This window comes from Crocuta crocuta, unplaced genomic scaffold (genome assembly GCF_008692635.1).
Source record: "Crocuta crocuta isolate KB4526 unplaced genomic scaffold, BGI_CrCroc_1.0 scaffold551, whole genome shotgun sequence".
Taxonomy (NCBI): Eukaryota; Metazoa; Chordata; class Mammalia; order Carnivora; family Hyaenidae; genus Crocuta; species Crocuta crocuta.
In genome coordinates this window covers 2,445,928-2,472,465 of record NW_027530969.1, presented here as the reverse complement: position 1 = coordinate 2,472,465, position 26,538 = coordinate 2,445,928, and the positions used below count along the sequence as shown (strand labels likewise).

The 26,538-nt window shown below is 42.7% G+C and overlaps 1 protein-coding gene across 5 annotated transcripts in view; it reads right to left on the bottom strand.

The window, feature by feature from the left end:
• MSRA (methionine sulfoxide reductase A) overlaps positions 1-26,538 on the bottom strand; it is a 445,744-nt gene that overhangs the window by 40,660 nt on the left and 378,546 nt on the right. Inside the window, exon 6 of one of the 5 annotated variants that reach the window (XR_013336409.1) lies at positions 22,853-23,218. The exons of the other annotated variants lie outside the window; for them this stretch is intronic. The gene's annotated coding sequence lies outside the window, so the exon portion shown is untranslated. The remainder of the gene's footprint in view (positions 1-22,852; positions 23,219-26,538) is intronic. 5 annotated transcript variants of the gene reach the window in all.

Sequence of the window (26,538 nt, the reverse complement as noted above, 5' to 3'; positions counted from 1 at the left end):
CTCGAGCAAACTCAAGTTGGGCTGCTATGAACTCCCCTTAGCTAGGCCTGGCTTTTGGACTTCTTGTATTCATCTCTATTTGCCCTATTTTAGCAAGAACCATGCTAAGAGAGTTCAACTGGAACCCCTACCCTCAATATCTGATCACTCTCAATAACTGATGGGGTTCCTCATTCCCCACCACCGCCTAAGAGATGTCTGATTGCCCTGACCTGCCTTCAGCAAGAATCCTACTGGGTGCATGGGTGCATTTACCCATGATGTTCCATCCTAGTCATTTTCCATGCACTGACCCCCACCAGGCTCCTTAGCTATAAATCCCTATTTTTCCTGTTGTATTTGTATTTGTATTTCCTGTCTCTCTTCCCTGCTACATAGTGGCCACTCTTGAATAAACTCTTCTTCCAGTAATCAATCTTGGTTGCATCCTGAACATACCTGGAAGCTTCTAAAAAAAAAAAAAGGCGCTTATGTCTGGCTCACTCCTCAGACTAGGTAGTTAAACATCAGAATAGAAGTGGGGGAGTGAGGAGGAAGTGTTTTAAACCCCATAGGTGACCTCAGTGAGCAGCCAGACTTGAGAACCTCACCACCTAGACAAAGAAGTCAATTCTGCAGAGACTATCTTGAGAGGCTACACTGACCATCACTAGGGTGTTTATCACCTTGTACTATCATTTTTCGGAGGGCAGGGTTTCTGGCTTTTCTGTCTTTGGATTCCCAGAGTGGGTGGCAGGATGCCTGGTATCGTTTTTGAACTGATTTGCAGGAGTCACAGCAAGCAGGTTGTGGCAGAGGAAGAGCCTCTGGGTGGAGTAAAGCAGGCTGCTACTACTTCTCCCATTCACAATGGCACAGGAGTTGTCACATAGTTCTCCAGGGTGACACGGCCCTACATGTCAAGCACTTCCAAATTTAAGGCACGAGCTCTGGGTTTATAGCTGTCCTAAACTGGCAGGTAAATGTCACAGTTAGCATTTTAATGTGTAGCTTCATGAAACATGGGTGGTCTAGAGTCATTGATTTGGGGGTGGATCTCAGCTCTGCAGGCATCAATCACATGAACACACATTCCCTGCTCTCCACACCCCTGGGAAAGGAGTTGGGGTCAGTAAATGCAGAAGGTCCCTAAAGTTCTTCCCATCTATAACACCCTACAGTGCTCTAACAAACAAAATAGAAATGCCTGTCCTTAGTCATGCATAAATAAAGCAGAAGTTATCAAAATGAGGGTGACAGTGATCAGCAAGGAAATTCACAAAGGCAACCAGGTAAAAGTAGCCTGCAATTTTACAACCCATCACTGGATTTTGTCTGAAAAGATTACTGAAAGAAGAGAAGTATGACTTGGGGTGGCCAGAATAATTCCAATCATGCTTCCTGGAATAATGCACTTTATATTCCTTTTGATTTCAAGGTGTCTGAAACAGTTTCCAAAACATTCTTGCAAATGTCAAACTCCCTGTCAACCCTAAACCACCTGGAAAAAAATAACTGACAGGCAGCTAAATTAAGGAGCTATAATTTTGCTGAAGTGTTTCAGGGACCTTTTAAGCAACAAGAACCAAATTGGTATTGCTTCAGTAGACCCCAGGAGCTTCTTGAGTTAGAATAGACCACAAACCCTGCTCTCTCTCTCTCTGTCTCTCTCTCTTTTACACACACACACACACACACACACACTACAGTGGTAACTATCTGAAGAGATGAATATGTAAATCAGCTTGAATATGGTGATCATTTCATAGTGTATACATGTAGATCAAATCATCAAATGTACACCTTAAATGCATACAATTCCTAATTGTCAGATATACGTCAATTGAAAAAAAAATTGATCCTGTGTGAGATGAACCAGAACCCTTTTCCATCATAGGACCCCATTCACCCTACCTGTCATTCTGAGCTTCCCTTTACCCACAGCACAGAAGCAAACCTGCTGAGGCCTGAACCCCACCCTCATTCCCTGCAGCCCTCTTGTATCCCAGATGGCAGCAGAACTGGCAAGCACCCTTCCCTAGATAGTCCTGACCCGGCCATCCTCAGGCCTCGACTATTCTGCCTCAAAGGACAGGTGACTGAACTAGGTTTTCTTAATTGATTGAAAAGCTCCACACCTCTCCTCTTTTCAGAAAGGGATGGTCTGAGAATTCTATTCTCATACCCAGCAGCTCAGGAGAAGATGGCAGTTCTAAAGAAGGAAAACGTATTTAGGAAGCTGAATACCTACAAGGGGGTTGGTTGGGAAGGGAGGGAAGTGGGATCTAAGGTGGGTAGGAACAGGGAAGTCAGTCAGTCTGCACTAACAGCTCATTGGTGGCAGAGTTGGACCTCTTCCAAGCATGGCTTTGTCCTTCTATGACTGGGAGGGTGTGTCCACTTAAAGAGAAGAAATATCATTCCAGCCCTTGAATGACCCCTCAAGACTTCTGCCAGCTTCCAAATATGAAAAAAGAGCTGAGATGTTTGCCACATGAAGCTGTGGCTAGTGGCCCCCAAAGGCCCGTTGGCCAGATTTTCATGAGATGCTCTGGCAAAGCCCTCTCCTGGCACCACCTTCACAAATCCAGGTCTCCAAATGAGAAGCAGGTGTAGAATGACAGCCTCTGGTCATTTTGCAAATCAGACACTCAAGATGCACCCCCTCCCAGGTCAAGCTGAGCCTCTATGTCAGTTGCTACTGATGGGTCTTGGCACTAAAAGCAGTTCATAGGAGACTTTGGTGACAAGCATCTCCTCAAACCCAGTGTGGGTCAAGGAATAAAGAGTAAGGAAGGCATGGCCCTGGACTCTTGGCCTAAAGACCCAGGAGAACCACAACACAGGGGAGGGGATGCATAGGAGCAGAGGTATCTCTTAGTCTAAAGGCTCCTGATTGCTGGCAGTGTTCAGTGACTTGTAGAAGCAGCCAAAGGAAGGGAAAGAGGCCGCTCCATCTGTTGAAGTGAAAATAAAAATCCACAACCAAGTAATACACAACAATCCTTGTCCTAGTCTAGTGGTCACTACAGGCCACTTAAACTTGTTGGGCCTGAATTTCCTCAACTATAGTGTGGGAAGGGAGACCCCTACCTTACAGAATGAAGTGGCTCTCAACATTACTATTCTCCAATTACATTTACTTCTTCAGTAACCTATTGGTGATCTGGGCCCTGCAGGTCTGTCCTTGGGCATCTAGGATCACAACAGTGCCAGTACCTGAGGTGAGGCAGGGAGCAGATCAACCCAGGGTGATTTTTCCAGATCCTGGGGATAGTCCTATTTTCAGGGCTCTCTGACACAGTTCCTAGATCTCGAAGGAAAAGCATAGGTCCCATTACTTTCCTGAGGGTCTGCCCTACCTCTGCAACACTGCAAGTAGAACAGAATCTAGTACCCTGATCATTACAGGGAGGGTGGGGCAAGTATTCCCCTTGGTGGTTCAATTAGCAACTGCAGAAAGAATGCCAGAACCTACAGTGTCTAACCCCAGGGGTGGGAGCAAGCATGTTCCCACCTACCAGCTTGGCCTCCAGGACAGCCCACGGGCCTATCTCCAATACGAAAAAGGGTGATGGAAACTCTCTGGGGAGGGACCAGTGTGAGACCCAGCTCCAGGATGGAAGCCTCATGGCCCCCTTCCTCCCAGATCTTCTGAAATGTTCCAGGAATTCTGTAACTCAGGCCACGTCCTTTCTGAGGCTTTGGAAAGGAGCCCTAAATAAAACACCTGCTGATGATTTATTTGGTCAGGGCAAAAAAAGCTAAAGGAGGTAGGGAATAGGCTGCTCTATGTTAGGAAGAGGTGGATCCAAGGGAAAATGGAAGAGGGAGAAAAATAATGACACCAAAGTAAAGTTGGAAGATGAGCATGGGCCAGAGGGAGGTGGGAAGAAAGGAGAACAAAGGGAGAGTTTGGGAAGAAATGCAGACCCAGCATCCTTTCAGGGTCATGGGGCAGGCAGATAAAGGACATCCATCCATCCAAACAAAAAATTACCTAGTACATGTTGTGGGCCAAGCATCTTATTGGTTTCTGGAGACAGAGATGAAAAAAAAAAACCCAACCAAAAAAACCCACACAGTCTTCAGTCTAGAAAAGGAAGGAAATGTAAGCCACATGTAATTGCATTTTCCCATCCTAGGCTGACCCTAGAAGGGTCCAGAATCCATGGCATTTCAACCAGCATAGGCTAACCGGGATAGATGCACAAGAAAGGGTCACGCCATCAGTGTATTATATAGATCCCTTGGAATAGCCTTAAAGAAAGCAATTCCAAAATTGAATACTAACGATGCCATCAAAGGGAAGTGAGGGTCATGCCCTGTGGCCTGTCCTTCCACACATAGTGCAGGGAGTGTTTTCTCCAGTTGCCCATGCAAAAGGCCAGGCCTCCTCCGAATCCTGTAGATGTTGTTCTGGAAACGCTTCTGGCAGGAGGTGACCCTTCTGAATCTTAAATCATGAGGAGTCATATCCATAGACAAAGGGGAAGGACACATTCTAAGCAGGGAAATAAGGCCCAAAAGAACCCAAAGCTGGCAAGAGCAAGTGTGGACCAGGTGTGCCTGGAACATGCTGGGAGATGCAAGGTAGATGAAGTCAAAGAGAGAGACCAAAATCAAGGTTGAAACCCACGCTCTCCATCATGTGTCTTTTTTCACTGAACTTTTCTCCCCCCATTGCGCATGAATGCTTTCAGGTTGGGTGGGCTCTCCAGTTCCTTATAGGCCTGCCCTCTACTTTGGCCTGGCCCAGTCAATAATTATGGTACCAGCCTGCCCCTTCTAGGCATCTGAGTTCAGTTTGTAATCTGTGAGCCAAATAAGAAAGAACCTACTTTGTTATGTCATGAGGATCAACGCACAGCCACAGACTGGACATAAATGGAGCCTGGCACTCACAGAACAGCTAAAGTCACATAAGATACACTGAGGATTACTCTTAGACCTGGCAATCCCACATCCACAGATTTATCCTAACAAAATCACTTTTAAAAGATAGTGTTATTTATATGGCCCAAGAATGATCAGTGGGTTTGCACAACAAAGGGAATATCACTAGGGGTCATGCCAATCAAGATCAAGTGTTTTGGACTCCCAAAGGACTATGCCAGGCTGGGAGCAAGAAGACAAGAAAGCGCACAGGTGTGGGAGAGGGAGAAGGTGGAGGCAGCTCGAGAAAGAAGGAGGGGCCTTCCTGCTGGGGACCAGGATGGTCAGGAAATGACCGACAGCAGGCCTGGCACAGGGCAAGGCCACAGGCTTCTAGCCCGTCAGAGCAGGGGAAGCTCCCATCCCCACCCCCACACCATGCCCCCTGTGCTGATGCCACCTGTGAGTGAAATGAGAAGCTACTCTGGTTAACAAAACTCGGAGAACAGGGATCTTGCCGTCGTGATACATCACTGCAGATTTAGTATCTGTTCTGGGTTTCTTGTTGCTTTTTCCACTAAGTAGCCTTTTTCCGATAACCTCATGTAGAGGACTTACAGGAAGGTCAGATGTTGAGCTAACAGGAGGTCAAGTGCAATGTCCCCGAAGCTGACTTGCCCCTGGACAGGCAGGCAGCTTCTCCAATAGTGGAAGGCAGTAAGTCGCCAAATGTCTAGGGACAGGTGGTCAAGCATGTAAAGCCAGTCATATGAAGGAAGTGTTTTGCACTCACAGAAAATGACAAGTATGAAGGTTACAAAGTAATGTGGGGAAAAAGCACTAATAATGTTGTAAAAAAAGTCTAGCACGAAAAAGACTCTATATAATGTCTTCTATGTAAAAATGATGTAGGCAAATGGACAAAGGCAAAAGAAAGCTCGGAAAGATAAAAACAGTGGTGCAGGGGGCTGTGGATAATTTTTCAAAGTACCTTTACTGTTATGGCATTGTCTTAGTATTACAATCCAGTTTTATATAACACACACACACACACACACACACACACACACACACACACACACACACACACAATGGTTCTTGAACTACAGGATTGGGCTGGTACAGCAGTAATCTAATTTCGGCCTGCCTGGGATAGCTTATAGGGCTTGTTAAACTGATTGCTTGGCCCATCCCCAGGGTTTCTGAATCTGTAGGTCTGGGGTAGGGCCCAAGAATTTGCATTTTTAGGGGTGGCTTAGTTGGTTAAGCATCCAACCCTTGGTTTCAGCTCAGGTCATAATCTCACAGTTGTGGCTTTGAGCCCCACATCGAGCTCTGCTGACAGTGCAGAGCCTGCTTGGGATTCTCTCTCTCTCTCTCTCTCTCTCTCTCTCTCCATCTTGCCCTGCCCCATAACCCCTCTCAAAATAAATAAACCTTTAAGAAGAAGAATTTGAATTTTTAATAAGTTTCCAAATGATGCTCGTGTCATTGGGCCCATACTTTGAGAATCACTGGGCTTGTGTGTGGTCTCTATGCAAGTATGAACCTTGAGCTGCTGAGGTGGATGTCAGGAGGTAATATGGTGAGGTCTCCGGGGTTGTCGCCCTCATCAGAAAACCCCTCATGGCTTACAGAGACGGAGAGACTCTGTAAGATGGGTGAGGTGCTAGCCCCTCCTTGTTTCCAGGGGTGCCATGGTGTCTGACTACACGGCTCCCTAGTGGATACTCCTTTAAGGCAGCTGCCTGTGTAAGGAATCTCACTGGGTGACTGCTTTTCCACCTCTGCTCTTCTCTGCAGTCCCCTAGAATCCAGAACATGGGGCTTCACAACATCAGGGCCCATGAGTGATCCACCCCCCCTGCCGGCTTTCATACAGGAAGAAACCAAGGCCCCCAGAGTAGAAAACCATGCAGCTGACTACTGGCAGATCTGAAACTAGAACCCAGGGTTCCTGGTTCCTGAGCCATAGCTCTTTCTCTCCCATTATGCTCTGTGCTCTCAAAAACCAGTGGAGCTCCTCTGCCAACGTTCAGTCACGGATAAAGATATCTGTTGGCCCAGCCACCCACAGCCTTTCACCCCGAGCAGGTGTTGCTGATTAGAAGCTTCTGTGCTGGGGCCAGCACTCCCAGTGTGGGGGTCACATGCATGCTGCCACTGCCCAAGTTCAAACTGAGACCCTCCTGGACCACAAGTGGCAGCGCTGCCAGTAAACTTCTTCCTGGGGTCCATGCTAAGCGGTGCCCAGCTGGTTGGCCCTTGGGAGACTCCAAACCCCCTCCTCACCCAGCACTTTGGTATTCATGATCCTCCTTTGAAAAGGCGTTTTGGCAGCAGGAGTTTGCCCTGTGAACTTGCCATAATTAAAGCCACCCAGAGAGACTCAGCAGAGGCTCAAATCTGATTTCAGAGCCTGAAATCAGTTGGCCCAGTGTTCTGAAAGGCGCACATTGCCTGCTGTCCCCTAGCTCCAGTTCACAGGCCTCCAGTGGTCTCCATGAGACATTTTGGTACCATATCTTGCTGGGTAGATGCAAACCCAAAAGGTCGCAAGTGCGGAGTACATTTCTGGGTAAAAATATCTTCATTCTTTACCTCATACGCCCCCTATCTCCTTTTTTCACCCATCCAAAGGATACAGAGAAGCCATGCCTTCTAACAGAGTCCTTTACTGTTATTGTAATAAACTTTTGCTGAAGTGAACAAAGAATCAATATCTGCTAATGGAAAACATTGCTACTGGTATTATCAGAGAATCTGGTTCTTAATAGGTCAAACTGTGCTTCAAATCAGAGGCCCCACATAGATACTGGCAGAAATCTCCTTAAAGGGGATTCAGGCCACCTTCAGGTTTGGGATTTTGCCAGCCAAGAATGTCAAATGTAATTAATGTAAAACCATGCAGGCAAACTGGCCTGGTTTTTACCCTCTGGCTGGGTCCACCTGTATAGCAGGTGAATTATTCCCAAAAACCAACCTTGTGATCATTACTTTCAGTAAGATGGATCACCATGGACTTTTCACACAGCTGCATAACATGAACTGTCATTGTAAGTTAAGACTTATCTTTGTAGCCCCATTTTACAGATGAGGAACGCGAGTCAGATCCAGAAAGCTTAAATGGCTTACCCAAGGTCTCACAGTGAATAAATTTGAGCTTAGATACAGTCCTCTTGAGCCCCACATCCTTCTTCTTTTTCAAAGTTTCAGAGAAGTCTTTTTTTAAAAACATATGTGGAATGATACAGTGAAGAAGGCACCTCCATATTACTTGTGGCTCCCCAGGAATATCTGCTTCCACTAGAATATGGTATCCTTAAGGAAAAGGACTTTTGACTATTTGTCTTTATATATTCAGCACTTAGCCTATTCCAGTTCATTGTTTACAAGCACAGAATGCTGGTAGTTATGAGTGACAACTCTAACCTCAAAGTTGGTATAAAGCTAAAACTGGTTTAAAAGTTCCAATACAGTGAAAAATAGGATTTCCTTGGGGTTTGAAGTGCTTCATAATAGCTACTATGCATTTAGTACTTACTGTGTATCAGGCTGTTCTTCTGTAATTTACATGGAATAATTTATATATTGCTTACCAAACCCTAGAAGGCAGGTGCTACAGTTGTCCTTGTTTTACAGACTGGGAAAGTTAGGCCGAGTAGAGAAGGAACGTGTGATACTGAAGAGCACATACCAAGTGGCCCAGCAGAGATTTGAACCCAGACCATGTGACAGCAGAACTCATGATACTATCATTGCTATACTGCCCCTGGTTACATACCTGAGTAGAAAGGTAGGTACAGTCCTGAAGGTGCCTTGCCATTAAGCAAGCCACGTCATTTTTCTTGTTTCTGGTCGGATTATAGTAGTGAGGGCTATGAGGATCCCCCAAACCATGCCAGATAGGTCAATGCCCTAAGGAATATATCATATGCGTACAAGTTACCCTATCTTGGCCAAATGATTCAGTTAAAGGAATAGATTATCTGTCTGCTAAGCACCAATGGGCTGCTGAGACAACCAGAAGTGTAAGTCTGCAACCCAGAAAGGGATGTCACTAACAGAACCCTGAACAAATCAAGTCAAGTTCCAGAAAGACACGATCATTCCAGGGCCCTTTAGAAGTATGGCCTTAATCTGATGGGTAGGGGGACACTATTACTAAGTAGGAGCCCATGTTAATAACCATGCCCATCTGAAAATCCACACTGAAACTTCCTATAGAATGCTGATTTTGTTGACCGAACTCCACTCCTATGCAAAGAAGTGAGGGGAAATTCCCTCCTGCAGTGGCAAAGCACAGGAATGATCTGACCAAACATTTGTAGAAGTCCTGAGGACTCAGATTTGCCTCCCAACGCCCAGCTTGCTGTTGGTCTTTGAGGGGTAGCAGACGCCTCCATGGTTGACCTGTGGGTTCCCCTGTTCCCATTAACGATGCAGCCTCCCACAGGCAGAGACAGAAGCAAGCCTGATGCCCGAGTTACCAACAGGCTGCCAATCTGAAAAATCCAAAGCCGAAGGACCTGCTGCTGGTTGATGGGCATCGCCCATTAATCCTGACTCCCTGTTGCTGTTTTGCTGTTAAGAATGTGTGGTTTGCCCTCAGTCTCTGCTTCCCCAAACATGTCCTATTTCTACTGACGTACCCACAGAGTCTCTGGCTCCACAAAATGCCATCCCACTGGGGTGTTCAGAGAAACACATAAGCATATAAATTAATGTGTGCTAGTGTCTCAGAGATGGAGCTTCTCACCCACCTCAAGGGCCGAAGATCCATCCCACACAAGCGTATGTGGTGTCCATGCCAGTAACTCCGGATTGGGTTAAGGTTAACAATAAGTTAAGTTAGACTGCTACAGAGCTGATGCTAGTTTTATTTTTGTCTTTAAAAATTTTTTTAATGTTTATTTATATTTGAAAGAGAGAGAAAGAGACAGTGCATGAGCAGGGGAGGGCAGAGAGAGATGGAGACAGAATCTGAAGCAGGTTCCTGGCTCTGAGCTGTTAGCACAGAGCCTGACGCGGGGCTCGAACTCACAAGCCACGAGATCATGACCTGAGCCGAAGTGGGATGCTTAACCAACTGAGCCACTCAGGCACCCCAGCTGGCTATTTTTTTTTTTTTTCTAAATTTATTGTGGAGGGTGAGGCGGGAAGATACCAGAAAGAGAGAAAAAAGCAGAAAGTGGAGCAGATATGTGTCTATACAAACCAATTCCTAAGTCTTTTGTCTGTTCAAATATACAAGCAATCTCAAAGATAAAATGGAGGGAGAAACGCCAACTAAATGGTTAACCTCTCTGAATGTTTCCAAGCAAGGATCCCTGACCCAGCCAACTATATCTCCGTGATCCTTTTCCTGCCGATGTACAGTGGGAAGAGGCACAGAAAGACCTACACTGTACTTTCACTTGTCATTTACCAGCTATAAGACCTGGGGCAAGTGATTTAATATTTCTGAGACTTAATCTAGTAAATCAGACACACAAGACCCTCCTCATAGTGTTCTGTAAGACACATATGTAAACACCCAGTCTGTGTCCTGGGACACAGAATACGGACATGAGCAGTTGCTTTTATTTCATTTCTGACACAGAGCATCAGAGATGCCGGGGTCTTCCCACTCCCACGGAGGCAGCCAACCGATCCCATACCACAAAGGCCCTGAATTTAGGAGAATCGCTATTTCCCCCTATACTATACCTATCCATAATCCCTAAATTATATTCTGTGAGATCACTTCTGTACTTTCTTATCACAAACTCACAGGCAAAGTGTTCTGGGACCAAAAGGATCCTAGGAATTTGGCCTGGAGAACAAAAGCCCATCAGCTCACCCGCACTGAACAGAAGGAAGCTTGACTTCTCCATCAATCAGCCTAATAGCAGGGGAAACGTCTCCACTGCTGTTCCCTGTGTTTGCAGATAAGCCAGGAACAGGGGGTGCGGTGTGCCGGGGGAGGGCAAACATCACGGCCAAGGATGCTAAGGTGACAAGAGTCATGCACCTGCTCTCAGGTATGGCCCAGGGTCTTTCTGTGGATTCTGAAAGCCAGTGGCTACAAGACTGACCCCACAACCAAGGCTGCACTTCAGTGGCCCTTAGACACACCCCCTCCTCATGCCCTGTACCTGCTCAAAACCCTCCACAGCCTCCGTGGCCTATCCCATCAGGCCCACACTCCTCCATCTGACTATGAGGGCCCACCACAATCTGACCGATTCTCACTGCTTCCCACTTGATCGCCACAGCCCCTTGACATCTGCCTTCTCTCCTGGTGTTCCCAGAGTTCCACAAACTGCATATGTCTTGCCCCTATACCTCCTGTCTTACTGGCTCCCTTCCTGTAGCATCCCGCCTCCCCTCCCTAGAAAAGCCTATCTCAACTTCAGCCAAGGGCCAGATCCAGCCCTACTTCCTCCATGAAGCTCACCAAGGCAGCCGCACAGAGCCCTGTCACAGCACAGTCAGGTAGTCCTAGCTTCATACCCAGCTCCCGGCTAACCAGCTGATTGTGGACAATCCACCTATCCTTTCCAGTCCTCCATTGACTATTTAGAAAATAACAATAGTAAGTGCCTCATGGACTGGATGGGGGTTTCTAAATAAGACCATGTTTGCAAACATGCACTTAGCACAGTGCTTGGTACATAGTTAACCTTTATAGGAAATCTCATTTTTAATTTTAAAGGAGTCTAAGCCAGTTCTAGTTGTCTACCTCAACTTTTAAACCCTCATAAATGGCAGCTATTTTAATTATTATTCCCTGCCTATTCCAACCATCTCTTACAAATTCCTGTAGTGCCTTATAGTCTGTTTCACATCGTTCAGTGTTATTCGTTACGGTTTTTCATAACTTAGCTTTGTCTAATTATAGGTTTGCTCCCTTTGTTCACATCCAAGAGAGAGGGAGGTAGGGGTAGATTCATGTCGACTGGATCATTTCTGTCACTAGGAACACAGTGGATGTCTGAGTCAGATTCTCTGGGATTCAGTTTAGTTACCTAGAAATAGGGGAAAATAGCACTTGTCCTACTTACTTCATAACATTACTGCAAGGAGGAAAATATAGTGGTATACGTACAAGCATGTTACAGCTGCAAAGCACTACAAATGCCTAAGGAATCTGTTTATCTTATTTGCAAGCGTGGTGAAGATAATCTCTGTGGAGTTCACTTGGAAAATTACTCTAAACACTTTCAGCTCAATGAGGCCTGTGATTGTAATAGTCTATTTCTTAATTCCTAATTGGACCCCTCTGGCTCATATGGCAGTGGCTGCCCAGCAGGGCCAATGACACCCAGTGAGAAAGCCCCAAGCAGAGCTGGAGGTGAAAGGTGGTAGGAACCACCGCCTGGATGAGAACAGCTCACAGAGCCCTCCGAAGATAGAAGAAACCCCATGTGCAGAGGCGCAGAAGGATCGAAGGGAACAAAGAAGCTTGCGGTGGGGTTAAGAGGGGTTGGCAGAGAAAAGGTAACCTGGCAAATTGTGTACAACCTTATGTGCCATGCTGGGGCGCCCAAACTCTATCATGGCCATGGGACCAATATCCTTTTCTCCCTTCCCAACTGGTAGGAATATATCTCTTTGCTGCTGTTTACTTTGTTTAGGCAAAATGCTGAGGACAAGACACAGACAATTGTGTCACTCCCAAAGTGTAGGGACCATCTGGGGGAAGTCTTGTGCCAATGCTGCGTTCATCACGTGTAGGGTCAGGGAAATTGGGAAATGAGGTGAGGGCCAGCAGAGGGGTTTGGGAACTGATGACATTCCTCCTCTGTCTAACATGGAGGACAGCTCACCAAAGCAGATGTCCTCCATAATGTATGTGCTTCCCCAGTCTTAAATCCTGCACCACCTCTAACGGCTGACATGGCAAATTACTTCCTTTCTGACTTTCAAGCGCCTTCTGGTATTTATCTCCTTCCTGATCTTGTCCCAAAATAATATACCCTAAAAATAACCAGTGAATTAAGTTTTTATCAGCCACCTATCATGACACAGAGAGCTCTGTTTCTCAGGTTGCAGAGAGGGTACAGGGGCTATGCACGGACTGAAAACATCCCCAGATGATTATGAAATGCCCAGGCAGAGCAGCATTAGGATGGTGAACAAGTAATCCTCATTTTTAGGAAGGTCCAAAATCAGAAAATGATTAGAATTATGGAGAGGAACTTTGGATCATACTTAAGATACATTTTCTAATGACTATCCAGTGAGTGTGCACACATCTATGTGTGTTGGTACATCTCAGAACAAAATGCCAGAACCTTTATTTCTCTCCTGGCCACATATTTGCTCAAGAAAATGTTGCCACACTCCCTGGCTCATTTGGCAGGAGAACAGATCCACGTGCCAATCCACAGGCTGACCCACAAGACCTCACAAGTAAAAACCATAAGGCATTTAACAAAGTACAATTTCCTTCTTGTTCTTCACTGTGACAAGCAATGACATCCCCTGATATTCTGTGACTGAAGAAGATATCATGTGTCATGAAGAGTCCCAACTCTTATCTTGGCCAGGGGACTGATATTTTTTCCTTCCCGACATGGACTGGCAGGTGAAGAAGAGAAAAAGTGTTTAGGGAGAGACATTTTACAGGTCACCAAAATGTGGGCCCTTCCAGACTGTAGGCCTGGCCTTCATTTTCTGTGTTGACAGGGTAGGTGATGAGGTTTCTACTCTTAACAGTAATTACTATTGGATGAATATATGAATTAATGACAACTGATATCTCATTAAAAGAAGAGTGTTTCTAATGGTTTCAATGTGAAATCTCTCTTCTCAGAAGCCTCAGACATTGAATGGTTCTTTGTCTATCTTGCTATTTCTCAACACACAAATGCTATGCCATCATATGTAATGAAACTGAAGAATTCTATCTTGAGGAACACTTCTTCTCATAGAAAATAGTGCCATATAACAGAAGAAGCTTGAAATTTAGAGCTAGAAAATCTAGATTTACATCCCGCTTTTGCTACTTACTGACTAAATGATCTTGGGCAAGTCATTTCATTTCTAGAAATGTAATGGTTTTTTTCAGCAGCAAAACAAAGGTACTAATTATCTAGTTGTTGAGACCATGGAAACAACACAGGAAAACATTTTGCAGCTGCTAAACATGATACAAATGTTGGTTGTTATTAAACCAAAAAGCAAAAACAGTTAACACAAGTTTAAGACCCTGTCTACCCTTACTGGGGACTCAACATGTTTTCTCCTCAACAAGAATTGAATGTATGTGCCTGGTATCCATCAAGAATTAGATGATGGGACTTTGCCTGTGTGGATACTTCAGTTATGAATTCATGGTTTCATAATCACTTAGGGGAATGGGTGAATGGCTGTCCTTTTTATTCACTAATGAATTATATAAGGATGATTTTAAACCTGGAAATATGTGAATAATTCTTGCAAATGTAATTTTCTTCCTATGACTGTTTAAAAAAAAACAGCTTTGTGATTAATGGGCCCTAAGTTAAAGAAATTATTGAGCTATTGGCAATGCATAAATAGAATGACCATTGCTGACCATTAATTAGCACATATTAATACTTATTTTTACACTTCATTTTTAACAGTAGTTTTCATTCTAAAATCAAATTTTGATACACCATAAATTCCTATAATTCTTTTACATTGCCTAAATTTCAGATGGACTTGTAAAGAATAAAGTACCACAAGTCAAAGGCAAGCAAAGGTCAAAAGATGACCCTATATTAATTGTTTCTGGAAGTAATTTATATACTGTATGTAAGACCAGTCTCCATAGGTTGTATTTGGTCTGCTGTAATTATATTTACTCTTGAATTTTATTGTCTGGTCATTTCTTTAGGTACTTGGTCTGCAATTAAGGCACTCTACCATTAGGTGGCAGTAGTGTCACAGTCTTGCTGTATTCAAAGAAGATTCTGTCTACAAAAGACTATTTTTTAGCTAAGAGGGAGAATCTATTTTTCTTCCTTAAAAAAAAAAAGAGTAAAAAGCTCTTTATGGAAAGAGCTACATGTCAACAGTATCTACAAGACCACTTTAGTTTTTAATACTTAATATAAAGTAGTAGCAAACCATTACAAACTTGACATCAACTATTCATCCTTACTCAGTTACTAATTAATATAATTGTCCCCCAGAACTGAATGCAGAATTTATCTCAAACTCACTACAAACCCTGAGCTTGTATTCTGACACTCACTCTTTCAGCTTCTGAAATTCATGCTCTTTGCTTCAACACGCCTGTGGGACGTCTTCCCTTGATAGCACAGCTGTGCCCCCATAAGTATAAGAATTCCACTTTCTTACTTAGTTCTAAGACACAACCCAAGGGGAAGTTTTGCTTTGTTTCTCTGGCTATTCCATCGGCTAGACAGCCTTTCAGACTTGCCCGGCCCATCTCCCAAGCAGAAGGGAAAAGCAGTGACAGACAGGTACAAGCACCTGTGGGCAGCAAACATCACAAACCCTTTTACTACATGGAAGAAAGTGATGTTCCACTCTTTTCTTAGGGGAGAAACATCCCTTCTGCCCAGGGGAATCTGGAACTGTTGGTTCATTCAAATATCATCTCTCTCTCTTTGTGGTTCCCTTAGTAACGACTCTAACTCAGGGTCAGGTACAAACTGTTTCACAACTGCTTTATAAAACAGCTTCTATCTTTTATCAAAAACAGTGCATCTTGCAAATAGCATTTGTACATATAGGTAGAGGGTTTTAAACTGACATCTAGAGGGTTCTATCACTAGAAGCAATCATGGGCAAGACCTTGTTACAGCAGCTTTGGCCTCTCTTCAGCCCTTCTCCTGAGTGCTATCTGCAGCGTTCCCCCCAGGACTCAGGCAGATCAACACCTATAGTCCTGGGACGGGTCACTCATTCATCTTCCAATTTTGCAAAGGAAAAAACGTTTTAGGAAGTCAAATGATAGTGTTGCATTTGGTGTTGGTTTTAGCTTCTCAGTCTTTTCAAAACTGGGATTCTTCTGATCAGATTTTCAGGGCAGGAGGAGGAGAGGCCTAAAATTGACCCACTCTGTACAAAAGAGTATTTTAAGTTTCAAAAATGTATTGTCATAATCAACAGTGCTGTATACTCAGAATCATGATTGTATCATGTTTCACCACTGTACTAAACTAAGAATACAGAACTGAGGAATTCTGGGGTTGGAATGTACATTTTAACACACTTGTACCAAGCTCCATATCAGTAAAGGACCTTTCTATGGCTTCATGACAAATCATCATCCTGCTGCCTAACTTTATCGTGTGGGGCATTCACTCTTTTGTAGGGAAGGAAAGTCTACAGACAGGCTACTTTGTTCACTTGGAAATTCTTTCTGATGAGCCAACATCTGCCTCATTGCCACTCTCACCCCCAAATCCTCTCTTGTCCCCCAGGGTAAGTGAACACACCCTTTATCTCTTCCAAGGACAGCCTATCAGAATCTTGAATATAATTTTCATACCTCACTTCACTGTTTTCTTCTCAAGCAAAACAGAAGTGCTTTCTTAAGCCTTCCTCACAAGGCCCTTCTCCTCTTAGGTTCCCTCTTCCAAGTGTGTTGTGGGTGTCAGGGCATGTCAAGTGTCATCAGTACTAGAAACAATGCTCCAGGGCGCAGAAGCACAAAAGGGCCTAATCAATGCCAGATACAGAGCAACAGGGTTCATCTGTAAGGAGGTCTCTTGGGCTCCTGGGTTCAAATCTGCTTCTGATACTTACTTGAGGTGTGGCTTGGGGAAAATTAACACTTCTGTCCCTTGGTTGGCTCATCTCTATAATGACAACAGTGACTTCACAGGATTATTATTAATAAATGGAATTAAATCATATTGGATAAGAACATACATAAGGTACCTGGTAAAGTGACTGGCCCATGAGTATACTCTCAGTGACTTGTAGCTAATACCAGTAACGCTAATTGGAACACAACAAAATCAGGAGTTTAGGTAAATCGAAAGCAGCTTTCACAGATAAAGTACTGTGGGGCTGTGTTTAGAGGTCAACACAACCAATTTCATTCTGTATTATCTCAGCAACTCATTGATTCACTCATTCATTAAGTGAGCATGAGTTCAGCATATACTAGTGGTGCTCAGGATCCAAAAGATGAGTCAGAAGGCTCTTGACCACAAGGAGTCTACAGGAAGGACGTATAGTCCTAGCAGTGAAGACTGGCTGGTGGGGTAGGTAAGTCTGAGCTTTGGGCAGGGGGCTATGGAAACATGGAAGATGAGACCCTGGGTCTAGCTAGGGTTGAGAGAAGCTTCCAGGAGATGCCACTATCTAGCCAAAAAACAAACCTAACCAGCACTGTGACCTCAGTTCCCATCTCTGACATTCACATTAAGACCTAGACTGAAAGGCAGCTTACCTAGATCCCAGGATGTCTGAGTCCACATGGGGGTGATGCCTGCCACTATCTCCACCATTAGCTCAGGCAGAATTCCAGAGGCTTGGGAGGCCTGGCTTAGACATCACCCAGTGCCCTGTTCAGCCCAGGGTCAGGTGTAAACATTCCTTGCATCTTTTCAGCTCAGGCTGGCATGCCCATGGCACAGAGTGCCAAAGTGTAGGCAGGTGGCTTTGGTATAAATTTAGAGCCCTTTGCTTCCTCTGCCCACTCATAACTTCACACTTCTCCCCAAGCTGCCTTCGCCTGGAACAGCTTCCCTAAAAGAAACACGAAATCTCTTTTTCTCTTTGGAAAAAAAAAAAACTCCTTTGAGCCCATCTGCTCTGGAAAGCCATCCAGATTCAATGGTTGCTTTTCCACAAGGCCAACATCACAGGTCCCCAGGTGTTCTCCAAATCCTGTAGAAATCCCTTCTGTCTGTCCTGAAGCAGCAGGGGAATAAAGCAGGAAAGGCTGCTATAGTCACATAAGAACTAATGGGTGACAGAGGGTCTCCCACATCCATAATGACTGGTTGAGATGGGGGTGGGGAGGAGGTGGCAGAAGGATATGCCTGGGAGCCAGGAGTTCTGGGTTTATGACTTCATCCTTCTGTTAAGTAGCATGTGACCTTGGACCAGGAATCCCACCTTCGTGCAACTCAGCTTTCTCATCTAGCAACCAGGAAGCCTGACAAGAAGAAGATAAGACAGGTCTCCCTTCCTTCCAGCCAGAGAGTATGAAGGCATCCATTCTCCCTGAGACCAGGGCCACTGCTCCAGCCCCTAGTCCTAATCCTCTTCATCTAGAGCCAGGCAAGTAAAAAGTTAATGTTCTCAGTCTGTAAGTAGTTCCTGCTGTTGCAGATAAAATTAAATGGCATGGCTATTTTGGTGGAAAATCAGGTAAAAATGCTGAAAAATAAACTCTCCGTCAAATGCCAGCCCCCCCTCCACCCGCCCCATGTTCTTTTTTTATGCCCATTTGGTATTTGTTTTTAATTCTGGCTGATTGTCAATTTTAAAACCTGATGCATAGAGTGGCTTGCTATTCCGGAGGCGTTATTTTAAGATGAAACAATGTAAATTCTGACTTTGGATGGCAGATGGCTGGCAGTTCACTGTTTGGCAAACCAACTGGTATGGTATGTTGGAAATTCAGAGCAGCAGGTATGCAGTTCAATTTGAAACCACCACAGATGCTCGGAGGGAGCGGGGGAGGGGCACAAGCTGGTCAGGAAATTAAGAACAGTACTCTGAGCTCAGAGGGGAAAAAAAAGATGATAATTAGCTGAAAGTTTGCTTCTTTCAGTCTCTACTTTTTCTTTTTTCTTTCTGTCCTTCTTTTCTTTTCTTTTTTTCTTTCTTTTTTTTTTTTTTTTTTTTTTTTTTTTTTCTTTTTTTTTTTTTTTTTTTTTTTTTTTTTTTTTTTTTTTTTTTTTTGGTTGCTTCTTAGAAAACCAGGAAGACTCTTAGAAGTCAGTCCAGCAAAAAGCTTCTAATTTTTTCTCTATAGCTATCTGTTTGGCAAAGTTCAGCCTCAACAAGGAATCCAAAGGCGAGAAAAAAGCCGATAAAGAGAAGCTCATATATGTTCTTCACCGGAGAAGCGCCAAGAGCGATGTTACAAAAGAAGCCCACCTCTTGAGCTGATTTTTAAGACAGGATCAATTAATTATATTTTAAGAAGGAATGATTCACAATTTAAGAAAAACCTGCACACATGAAATGGACAACTCTAGTGTTTCTGCATCCAGGGAATTTCCCAAAACAGAGTCTGAGGGAGGTAATGTCTACTAAGCATTTCAATTAGGTTCTAGGTAGTATAGATGATGTCTGGCATACCCATCTGCAGAGAGACTGAACTCTGCCCAGACACACCCATTAGTGAAAGTCTATTCAGAGTCAGTGAAGACACAGTATACTTTTAAAGAAAGTTATTCAAGCTGCAAACCTCAAACTGTCAGAACTCCCAACAAATCAAATGTCAAAACAAGTCATTACAACAAGAACTCTTGGTGTGTGTGTGTGTGCACACACACATGTGGATATTGAGCTATTTCTCATTTCCTCCAAACTCGTTTGATGGCTAGAAGGCTAGAGGGGGAGTGTCTAAGTGCCCTATAATCTTCCTAGGGTACCAAAGGTGAAGACTTGGCACAGAAACTGGAATGGAGATCTACCAGGTAAAATTTTGAGACTAACAATCTCTCAAACTACTCTTGTATTAAGGATCCTCTGGTACACTCAAGGCTTCAGGAGCTTGCTTTGATGATCCTGGAAAGTAGCAAATCTCCCACTCTTGAATGTTCATGGACTACAACCTAACTAAATTCAGAGCACCGCAGTCATAATGACTGAATAACCCAAATGGCAGGGATAATCCAGTCACTATATGGCACGCATATATATTTTCTTGGCCAGAAAAACAAGCTAATTAAACTCCTAATTCATAACTTAATTGCTCATCCGGACTTTCAGTAATAAGCAAAGGGTCTCTGAGTTTTAAAAGAATAATGCAAGTATTGTGTGCCACTTTTTCAGCAGAGCAGTGCCAGGAAGAAGTTTGGAGAAAGCGTGTACTTTTCTTTGGTTCCCCCTCACACACTGAGTTGAGTGACTATGTGTGATTCTCTTCCTGTCAGCAAACATGTAGCATCTATAAGGTGTGGTTCTAGGCACTGGTGGCCACGAAGATGATTCAGAAGTGAATCCTACCCTAAAGAACTTTCCAGTTTAAGAGGAATAATACAGTGTGAATATATAGAATCAAAGATGGAGCATGGTAGAGGCTGGAGGAAAGACAGATAAAGAACAAAAGGGATTCTGACTTTCTCATTTCCTGAGAAGGTTCACTATTCCCTTTTGGAAGGGAGGCCCTGACACATGAGTCTGACAGATTTCTCTCATGCTCTATCTACATCAGCCTCATGGGTCATGGTGGAGACAAAGTGTCTCAAGACTTTCCCTCCATCTTATGCCCTGGAGAAGTGAACCTGACTTGGCCATGTTCCCTCATGGTCCTCCTGACAACCTGGTTTGAAATCCTGAGAAGGGGCTTGATCAAGATGGATCCTCAGCTTGAAAATAAATTGGGGACTGCTGTGCTTCAAATATAAAACTCCCCAAAAGACAAAGAAATCTAAAGAAGAAGGAAACAGATGATAGGAGAATGGACATTTCTGGGGGAAAATGTGCTTGTTTTATCACCAACCATCAAATGCAAACCACATCATTGAAAGAGGCTGGCGAGGGTCCCTGAATACATTTCTTGTAAGTGCTCTTAACACCAAATGGATCAAAAAATTTTTTTTCTCCGAGATGCTGCAAAAACAGCATGTCCTTCTGTTGTTTCAAAAATGACATTTAAGCAGCAATGAAGCTGAGTGTACTGTGGGGGTGAGGGGGCAGTGACAGGGACAGAAGAACAAAAGGGCTGGGGGCCAGGCGGGGTGGGGCATATCAAGGACAGTGCAGACTGGTGGAGGGCACTGTGTTTACAAATTGACAAGGAGGAACAAAGAAGGGACATGAGACCAGGAGGGAAATCAGGACCGGCATGGATAAACTTGATTGTCTAGTCTCTTAAGCAACATTTTGCAAAATGGCCCCAATTTGAGACCACCTTCCCCCTGGGAGAAAATGGTGGGGGGAGAAGGGAGAGGAGGCTTCTCTGTGGAACCTGGACTCTAAAGAGATTGTCTGGCTAGAAGTCATCTCTATGAAAAGAGCCCATCACATATATGAAAAAAAAAAAAAAAACAGTTGAGGGATGAAAAACTCAGAAATAGGAACGGAGGCAAGAGATGTCACAGTGACCCCTTCCCCCATCTCACCACCCACATTGTTAAAGATTCCACACCCACATTTTTGGCTTCCATTTCTTTGCATACAGTATCACTGTGAATGGATATTTCTGATTTGTTTTAGTACCTATAGATAAATTTGTATGGAGAAACACATCCTCAACAGTGTAGAAGAAAAGAGGAAGCTCCATCCAGAGGGGACAGAGAGAATGAGAACAAATATCACAAAGTATTTCTCTTTGGTGAGAGGTCATGTTTCCATTGGCAAGAGGGCTCTCAATTAAGGGTAATTATTCACGGGGAATCTGTATTGTACCAGGCACCAAGTGCTTTATATTATCACACTAATCCTACAGCAACAAAATGATGCAGGGATTGTTATACCTTACAAGTCAGAGAGGTTAGCTGACTTGCAGCAAGTTAGAACAAAGCAGGATAGAAGCCTTAGGGTCTCTCACTCCAAATCCAAGAAAGCCCAAGTTTCTCTTCTGTTTCCTCACAAACAAGAGATTCAAACATAGTGAAATGATGAAGTAGGAAATGAGGGAAAGACAAACTATGTATCTTGTGCGAAGGAAGCTATTTCCCTTACCAGGAAATGAAGGGAAGACAGTGGGAAGGAAAAATGAGAAAAAGAAAACATGGTTTTGCCTTGAGGGACAACCAGGTAATATTAAAAAGTTGAAATTTTAAAACAGATAAATTAGGGAAATATTTTTCACATTACAAAAGACATGTTTACTTGATTGGCAAAGTGATTTTCTTAGGTTACATTAAGTAGATAGCTTCCCAAGTACCTCTCAGCTAAGAGCCAAATAAAAAATTTTCACATGTAACTTGAGGCAGACAGGTGACTTCCTGAGAAGGTAGGAAAATATGAATCCTCAAATGTCTCAAATGTGTCTTCCAGCAGTATTTTTATTTGCATCCAGAGTTACCAGTCTTTAGGGATCCTAATAAGATGCAAAAATAGTCTTATGCAGGGGTGCCTGACTTTGGCTCAGGTCATGATCTCGCGGTTCATGGGTCTGAGCCCCGCATTGGGCTCTGTGCTGACAGCTAGCTCAGAACTTGGAACCTGTTTCAGATTCTGTGTCTCCCTCTCTCTCTGGCCCTCCCTGCTCATGCTGTCTCTCTCTCAGAAATAAATAAAACATTTTTTAAAAATTAAAAAAAAATAGGCTTATGCACTCCCAATATCCAGGACATAATGGTCTGATAATAATGGAAGATTCAAAGGGGCAGTTACCTATTTCAAAAGTCCACCAAACTTAAGTTATAGCCTAAAGAGCTAAAAGATAAGATCTGGAACCACAAGTCCCAAGTATAAGTCTCTCAAACAAAAGTTTAATAAACTTTAGAGATAGACCCCAGAGCCTTTTGGCCAAGGCAGAAACCTAGCATTATTAATATATTTCATAATAGCTAAAACAGTCAATGATCTAAGCTAAATCTTCCCCCAACACACTGCATTTCAAAAGGCCTGTTATCTCAGAAAAAGTTGCATTAAGTGTCTCTTGTAATTATGTCTCCAAGAAACAATACTCTTCTCCTCATTAAATGTTTCAGTAGGTGGCCCTGCTAAAGGCAGCAGGATCTTAACCCCAGAGCCACAGAGCCTGAGAGGACAAAAGAAGAGGTCACCAAGGAGTTGTCCAACTCTATTAGCTGGGGTGAGGCTGTTTATTGGGTTGAAAACAGCTTTAATTAGGGACCTAGCAAAGAAGCAGATAAGTTATTGCTATATAAAGTGCTTTAATAGATAAAGGCACTGGAAGTCACAAGCTTACCCAACTACTTTCCATCCTGGTCGTGGTTCAAAGTGGCAGGCTGTGAACTCTAAAAGCCAATTCAACAGTTGCAACTCATTATCTTCACATAGCAGGCAGCAAAGACACTCTCATCCCACTAGACAGTGAGGGCCACTCACACCAGAGCCAGATCCTGTGTTCCTGGCACCCCAATGAACAGCAAGTCTCTTGGGAAGTAGGATGAGTTACCAAAAGTACTGTGTGTAGACTTGGGTTCTAATCCAGAGGTAGACAGTTTCATGTTACTCCACAAACATTTATCAGGTTGATGTTACACACAGGACAGTGTGAAGCATTGCTGCTGGAGATTCAACAATAAGTCCTGCCTTCTACCAGCTGAGGATCCTAGGAAGAGACCAGATATAGTGACATTCTCCCAATGCTTCATATAAAAAAACATACAGAGAAACTAAATACATAATCACGAATTCATGGACAACACTTACAACAAAACTAGGCGACAAGGTATCCCCATAATTCCCCAAAATCCAAGCCAATCGTCAAAACCACCAATAGCTACAAGGCATGTGACATGTACCATTGGGCATCTGTGCTAGAGAAGGCAGAGGGAAGCATCAGGGCATGATGGACCCGAGAACAAGACACCAAAATATCCAACAGGTATTTATTGGAAAGCACAGATGGCCAAGTTGAGAACAGAGGCTAAAACTAGGAGCAGTTTCGCTCACTCTAAAGAAGCATTTAAGGACCTGTATTAGAAGGTCTGAAGCTGCATGGTCCCTATGAACATCTAATGAACTCTTCCAGGGCTCCACTTCTGGGAGTGGAATCAAAAGTGATCATATAGAAATTACAGAGATAAAAAAAAAAGATGCAGTCTGGATAAAAATAGAAGAGGGGAACAGAAACAGGAAATCTCAAAAAGAAAGCTTTTTTTTTTTTTGACACCAAGTGAAACAACAGAAGCAGCAGCACCATTAAGTTAGAAAGCTAAATAAACCAATCCTCCTGCTAAAAATTAAGGAAAAGTAAATTCACATAAATATTCACATTTTGCAAAAGGTCACACCTAAGGTCACCCTCCTCTTGGGGAGTTTAGTAGGGGATGGAAAAAGGGGCCTTTCTGTGGCAGTGTATATGTAAGTAAACTTTTATACAAATCTATAATCAAAGAAAGAAGGAAGGAAGGAAGGAAGGAAGGAAGGAAAGAAGGAAGGAAGGAAGGAAGGAAGGAAATTAGGAGCAGAATATCATCCCTATAGATAATGAAAGCATGCCAGAAAGATGGGCTCAGAAAACTATCACAATTGTAGCAATATTTCAAAATCAGCTAAAGGCCTTAAGAAAATGATGCAAGATCTAACATAACATTAAAAAGAATTTGTAGAAGTGGAAGTTGAACTAAAAGGAACACAGAAACTAATACATAAATGATGCCTAAGCGGGAAATAGAAGATAAAATGTTTTTTAAAATAAAAAAGAAAGAGATAAAAAGGATCTCCAGAAAGGGATAAATATTGAAGATAAGAAAAGAAGATAGAACTAGTACAGAATATAAGTCAGTCTCTAAGGAAGAAAACCAAGGTAAGGTAAGAGAAAAATATTAAAATGTATGATTCAAGACAATTTTCCTGAATTTTCTTTAAAAGATTCAAAACTACATATTGAAAGAGCATACCACATAACTCATATTATCAACTCAGAATGATCAACATCTAGACATCATCTTGTAAAATTATTCAACTTTAAGGATAAATAAAAATATCTTTATAATACATGACTTATAAAGGAAAGAAAATTAGGTTATCACATGCTTTTGACAGCAGTATTTTATGCTAGAAGAAACTAAACTATTTTCTTATATTTTAATACTAATATTTATGATAGTTAAGAATATTGTCCTATGAGATGAACCTTTACTAAAGAATCTACTAGAGAATTATCTTCAGACAACCAAAATGACTAAATTGGCACCAATATTAAGAATAGTATTAAATATATAGCTACAGAACTAAAACTAAATGACAATTAAAAGGGACAGATTTGGCTAAATGATTTGTTAACACTATTAAAAATTGGGGGAAGGAAAGAGAATATGGATATAAAAAATTTTAATTGTTTTCAGTAATTATAATAGATGGTAGTAGTCTTGTTATTATATTATTATTATTCTGAGACTTTTAATAATAATTATGGGATATTCTAATTCTAATTCTGTATTTTTAAGAACCAGTATTCTTGGCTTGGAATAAAGGAGATATAAATGTAATATAAAATTAGTTAAGTAAAAACTATAGTTTTGGATCTGAGTCTTAAATAGTTTAAACTCACAAAGTATTTGATCAGATACATTACACACACACACACACACTTACACACACACACACACACGAAGTATATGTCATATCTGATGAAAAAGGTAGAAACAATGACAAACCCAGTAAGAATAAACATCCATAGTACTCAGTCTTGAAATACCTTTTCCCATTAAAAGAAACCAGGCTTCTTGGAGAAATGGTTAATTCTAGGTCTGGGACAGGAAATACCCAATGGGGTCCTAAAGTACCTTCATATATAAGAGAGCAAGAAAGATCAGTAACTTCCTGAGGTCATGTCAAAAGGAGCTAGAAGCCAAGTGAAGAAACTCCAACTGGTAATGGATTAGAACCCATCAAATATGTGTAAATCCATGAGTTCATCATACTATTTAAAAAGGAACTAATTGGTTACATTTTGAGGATAACAGGAAGCTAATTTAAAATCTTAAAAACTAGATATATGAATGCATTGGATATTTATTCTCTGTTTCCTACAAGAACTGTACCACTGGGTAACCAAATGATAGATAAATCGAAGCTTTTCCTTGAAAAATTATCCCAGCTATTAAATGAAAACAAAATTATAGAGTAGAATTACACCATTTTGCAGCCCTCTGTGAAGTGGGGGATCTAGACATTAAGCATCACTGAGTGTTAACATGACAAAGTAAAAATCACACATCATGTGCTTCCTAATGAAAAACAGGATTGCTTTGCCAACAAGATTGAACCCAAGTCTGATAAAGCCTCTGGATGCAGCTGCCAACAGGCAGAAGATATAAAAGACAGAGGAATATGCTGAACTGCACCACAAGTAGGCAAGCTTGTGGGATTCTATAGATTAAAAAAGCCTAAGTCCTTCCAAAGAAAAAGTGTAAGGAAAAGAAAGGGATGGAGGGGATGCTACGGCTTTTAAAAGAGACTTAAAGATGTATCTTTTGTTCTTTCAATGGGCAAGACTAAAAAATAGCAGGGAAGATTGCAAACTTAGGTGACAAATCCACAGAGAAATGCAAGACAGTAATTACTATAAAGATTGAGAAGGGTATGAATGTGATGGAGCAAACAGAGGGGCTTTTAGGGTGGCTGGCAAAGTTCTGTGATAACAAGAGTGCTTGCCCTATAAAAATTCACTAAGCCATAAATTTTAGTATTGCTTTCTGTGTCTGTTTGAGTTTACAATAAAAAGATGAAGACAACATTTTTAAAACTCCAATAGGGATCAGTTTTAAAGGATGTTCAGAGTGCTCTGAGCTCTATCTAGATGAAAACTAAGAGATAAGACTGCCAACTAAAGAGTTAACAGTAGTGAATGTCCAGATTTCCTGACTCTAACCACTCCTTCACAGCTGGGGCCACTTAATCTCAGCTCCCCAGATAACTGAG